This window comes from Patiria miniata, unplaced genomic scaffold, assembly GCF_015706575.1.
Source record: "Patiria miniata isolate m_02_andy unplaced genomic scaffold, ASM1570657v1 HiC_scaffold_13, whole genome shotgun sequence".
Classification (NCBI taxonomy): domain Eukaryota; kingdom Metazoa; phylum Echinodermata; class Asteroidea; order Valvatida; family Asterinidae; genus Patiria; species Patiria miniata.
The window spans coordinates 11,162,545-11,168,239 of NW_024037051.1; the positions used below are offsets into that span (position 1 = coordinate 11,162,545).

Sequence of the window (5,695 nt, forward strand, 5' to 3'; positions counted from 1 at the left end):
GGCAGCATCTCTAATGAGATAATGCCTTTGAGAGGAAGATAATGGCCTTTGAAAGGAAATCCTGGGGTGAAGCCGAAGCTACACTAGTCCCTAACCACTTCTGAGTAAGTCAGAAGAGTGTGTTATGTATATTGAAGGAAATGAAAGTATTACACGTGATAACCCTTCATTATTTTGACTACAAGAACACGTTTGAAAAAAAAATTGCTGTACATGGTATCATCATTTGAAAATGGCTGAACAATCTTTTCAGTGATAAATTTTTTTTGCAAAATGACAATCGTCGTCAAAGCTGCAAACTATCTCCAGGATTTAGAAATTGTACAAAGGCTTCAACTGTGAGCTTGTAAAAAAAATAGTGCGTATTTCATTCAGTGAAGCAATTAACAGTGTTGATTGTGACCAAAAAAACACCAAAAAATAAGAATATATTACCCTTCAATTAAATTCACAGGAGAAAACTCCCTAAAACGTGTTTTGGTATAGTATTTAAGAATTGTCAAACAATTTATGATTTGAATTGGGTAATTTAGGTCGATGTAACATATTATCATGCAATAACCACTGCTTTATAAGATTCTAAATCAGCTAAGCTCAGCCGTTGAGCAGTTAATACCTGCACAAATAAGCAAGTCGTGGGTTCGGGTCCTAACCAAGCAAGGTAGTTAACTATATTCATTATTTTTTCTATCAAACTCTTGTACAGCACTGATTAAAGTTGTTAAGGACAAAATACGATAATAAACATAGTTGTCATTGTATTATGCAGAATACGAAAAACAGTGTATAATGTGGAATAATCCATTGATGTTACCCAAGATGACATTCAGCAGCAGCAGCATGCTGTGAGGATCAGGATTCTCTTGATATCTGCAGGATGCTAGCTGGGTTTACTGGAGACCAATGATCTACGAATTGCAGTCAGCCACAGTATAATCTTGGCATATTTCACATACTCCTGAAAAAATACACACGTATTAACCTATTAGCACTCATATTATAAACCCAACTGCACATTGTACTGCAACTGTAGTCATATGTAGCACATATGTGACAGCGGGAACCCCTACTCTGTTGTGTTGGTCATAGTGTTACCAGAATCTCAGGAATTCTTTTTGAGTTATCTGGGGGGGGGGGGGGGGGGGGGGGGGGAGGGTGCTAGGCAGCAATAGTCTAGGGTGTGTATAGGGTACAGTGAGATCTTTTTTTGGGGGGGGGGGGCGGGGGGTTAACCCTCTGTCACATATCGTGCTAGGTATAACTGTAGTTACTCCTTGATGAATCCATAAAACCATAAAGTGCTTGGGCTGTATAGGGAGTATCAGGCAGGGCGCTTTGGTGCGGTATGTTGCACCATGTGTCCTTTCTCTATGGTTGCACCACCTGAAAAGACTGATTCATTAACCCTCCCATGCCAACAAACATACATGTGTCAAGTCGTCCTTACTGTCAAAATCAATCAAGTGACTGTTTTCAACAGTTAAGAGCTCACAGCCTACATGAAACAAGATTGACTGTCTGTGGCTGATCATGAACCTTGATACAGCTATGCTTTGACTTTAGGTGATTGATAATCCAGCTGTGCCTGATTTTGTCCGTTGACTGAATTTGACTAGTCACAGTGACTAGGCTGTGTAAAAGGCACGGCAGGGGAAGAGGATTGGTTTTCTTGCTCTGATAGCAAGAGGGTTAAGCCCAGCCCACTGCACAAGTGGGCAACCAATACTTGCACCTCTCCAATTCCACATGGCTGTCTGTCACGCGTGCACAAATGTCGGACATTAGTCATGGCTGTGATTGGTCAAAGCACCATGTGGCAGGGCTTACTGGATCAGTCTATTGTGGCAGGTCTCCAACTGTGGTTATTTTTTCCCCTGAAGGCCGGTTTATACTTCACACGAATGCAACGCAAATTTGGCGTCAGGAAACATTCACTACAAAATTTGCCAAATTGAAATGCAAGTTTAAAGTTGAACCTGCGACCTCCGGATTGCCGTTCCGGTGCTCCCCCATCTGAGCTATTCAGCCCTTTGTTGGCGGTTTCTCATTTTGTCTATGTCTTTGCTCAAAGGCCACAAGTTGAAATGTGTTCAACTTAGCACTGGTTCAACTTTTGCAAATTTTCTTCACAAACACTTGCCATGACGTAATACATTTGTAATTTACGTTCACGCCGAGTTTGATTCGGCCTTTAATCAGAAAATACAAAAAGTTATGTAAACACAAACCTTATCTTGAATATATGTGACAAGACTTCAATGTATGTGGAGCTATCTTGGGAGATCCATGTTACTCAGGCCCCGTAGCTGCAAACATGTACTCAGCCAGTCCATGTATCAGAAGATCTCCATCTCACTGAAAAGCAGGGCAGCCGCCTACAAAGGACCACCAACAATAAGTTAAGAAACTGCGGCATATATTTCTCTTATCTTCAAGAATTGAAAGAACAGAAATGAGGTAATTTTAAATTAAAATGTGAGTTGACCTTACTGTAACCAAATTTCTATCAAGAAATGTCTGAAAACTGTATTTTCACTAGATGCCCACCATACCGGTATGTTACACAAATTCTAGGCTACAAAGCACTCAGAGAGCGCAAACCTGTGCCAAGGCTAAACAACTCCCCGCCATATTGCGCCAATGTGGGACCCTTTGGTGGGGCGTGAGAAATACCCGGATGGGAAACACCCAAAGCACGATGACTGCGAGTGTTGGAGGGCGCCATCTATTGACATGCTTGTCAGTACACCCAAATGGTGCAGAATCCTTTAAAAAAATCCTAGATCCAGACCCAGATCCCGATCACTTCCAAAATCCAATGGATTTCTACTGGTACCAAGGACCACCCCTACAAAAATCTTCATGCAAATCCGTCCATAACTTTTTGCGTTATCTTGTTAACACACAAACCAATCAACCAACATGATGAAAACATAACCTCATTGGTGGAGATAATAAATTGACCATGACCCCAATGCTATAAACATCACATCAACTACTTTACATAAATTTGTCCTCTCAAATCGTTTTACAACCCATTATGTTATTCAATACTACTAGCATCAGCAACTTGGTCACACTGTTTTCAATTCACGGCAAAGTGGATCAACCAATTTTCAAATGCTGACTAAGTAATAAGCCCAGTTTGAGTCAATGTAGAAACATTTATGACCGGTTCTCTGGTTAGTCAAAGTAAAACAAATAAGCCAGTTTTCGCCCCCCCCCCCCCACTTCATTTTCCTGCCCGCTTCCCCCTTTTAAAAATTCCTACATTTGCAGTATGGGCTCCATGAGCCAACAAAAGAGGGCGCGTTTTTACTACTTTTGATAGCCCCTTGGACAGGACACCGTGTGTGCGTAATATGCTGGTTCGCGTTCGAAGTATGGACGACTATTTATCCTGAATTTGCACAAAGCTAAGCCATAGCATCTTCGCCGTGAGCGTCAGGCGTCGTTGGCGCGTGAATACATTCAAATTTAACTTGCGATGGTCTCCCAGACTAATCCCTACCCCCAATAATTTTGGATCATTCGAAATACGCAGTGGATGGACCAGGAACCAGTCTAGGTCTCCCCCAACTCTCCTTCTCTGGCCGTTGAAGGGGTACTTGTGCACGGTGCCCATATTTTGCAAATGTAGTCAATATACCGATATTGTCTATATATTTTAACAACATTGTAGCTACATGTACGTAGAAAGGGTGCCGGCTCCTTTGTTTGGACAAATTGTTGTACCGGTACCAGCAAAAGAGTCGAGAAAATGGAAGAATCCATCTGGTATCTTGGAAAATCTGCCATCTTTGGGGGGAAAAGGGGGCCGCCTCATTAATTTTTCCAAAAAGCCTGGACGAGAAGCCTTTTTTTTTTACTCGGCCTTAAAATTTACTGAAAAAAAAAAAAAATCTTACATGCTTTCACTAGTGTCAGTGATGTTATCTGCCACACATCAGCCTGGACACTTCACTGACATAGTTCTTTCAATGCGTCTGGCCACATCATCAGCTCCTCTATGGAGGACGAACGGCAATCGTCTCCAGTTTCCCATTTCCTTGGCAAATCTCTGCTTTCCGTTGACTCTGCGCCATCCCTTCATATGGATGAGACTACACGATCATGCAGCAAGGGCAAATATTCATTAGTCAACACGGTCAGATCACTGTGGGAAAGAATACACGTACATGTAGGGCAACAAATTTCACAGAAAGGGAATTAAGTCAATAACTTAATCAAAATACATTTTCTTGTGTAGTATTTGCTTTATGCATGATGGACTATGCATCATGGATACCAGCACATTTGTGGTCATATGATAATCTCTGGGTACATTTCACTGAACACTGTTGCTATTTTTACAAAAGTTGACCACTGCATACATGTGTCGGTGGTCAACTGAATGGTTTACAAATGTATGGACGTTTTTTATACTTCCTATTTAAAAAAATTCCTCAAAAAGAGTTCCATACGTGGACATATCACTTGACACTGTGTACACATGATATGAGTTGCTTGAGAACTCCAGCTCCAATGCTTATCGCATTAGCAGTGGAGCTGGAGTTACTCAAGCTGAGTATGAGACTGGTCTGAAAAAATCCCAAGTGTTTTCTCAGTAAATGCTTCAATATTTTCCCTGCAAAATTTGACTTTTTTAGGACAAGTTTATGTTATTGCTTTCTGATGGCTGCTAAAAAAGGTTACTGCAGGGAAAAAATTGTGATGTCCATGTATGGAATTCTTCCCAAGAGCATGAAGAGGAGGATTTGCTTTGTTAAAACAATAAACATAAATTTCCTGACAAAATTGGAAATGTTTCTCACATGATAAAGTCACAGTCGAGTCCCAGATTCATGTCTTATCATCATTTTTAATGACTGACCTTCATTGAGATGATATATGAAGAAAAAAAGTGGCATCATTGCAACATTTTTTCGAATACACCATCTGACCATGGAGGCAAAACTGGAACACCTCCACCCCCCCCCCCCCCGCCCCGCCCCGCCCCGCCCCTCTAAAGGCCTAGGCCTATGTGGAAATGCGTTTACCTGATATTGATAAACCACCCTACTAAATGATGCTTCTTCAGATTCTACAGAACTCAAATCTTCCCATTTATTATCTCTTCTACTTATCCTCCATAATATCTTTTTCAAAGTTCCATTAGGCTGAATCAACGCCTTTATCTTGAACGAAAAGTACGCCAGATTTGCCTGAACTCTGCTGGAACTCCAGTCCGATGGCCACTCGATGTTAGGAATTCGGAAATTATCGGGAAAGATCGGACCATTTTAGCTAGTCTCTTTTAGAGGGTTAATGATTGTCAACTACGGTTTGCGCCATGCTCTACAGTTGACGCAAGCACCATACTGTACAAATTGAGCTTGAAAAGAGAATAGTAAATGCCACCGGGATGTAGCATTTTTCGAATAGGGGTGCTTCGAAACAAAAGTAACAAAGTAATTTACTTTACACAAATAGCTTACAATAAAAGAATGTAAATCAATATCAGTAAATATGCAAAGATAGTTTCCTATGTCAGATCGGGAACATATTTGTGCATTTAATGAGAATACGTGCAGAGGAAGTACGTTAAAATATGATGGACACCCTGTGTACTTAGCCGATAAATTTTCCATGTCACGATTCGGCAACCATCGGCCTTTACCGAACTTCACCGAGAGGTCACAACGTACCCGTATGT

The 5,695-nt window shown here is 41.1% G+C and overlaps 1 long non-coding RNA gene across 1 annotated transcript; it reads right to left on the bottom strand.

The window, feature by feature from the left end:
• Positions 1-348: 348 nt before the first annotated feature.
• LOC119721271 lies at positions 349-4,153 on the bottom strand. Its single transcript, XR_005270167.1, has 3 exons — positions 3,909-4,153; positions 2,229-2,375; positions 349-958 (listed from the first exon to the last, which is right to left on the bottom strand). It is a non-coding gene; the product is annotated as an uncharacterized LOC119721271 (long non-coding RNA).
• Between the last annotated feature and the right edge of the window lie 1,542 nt (positions 4,154-5,695).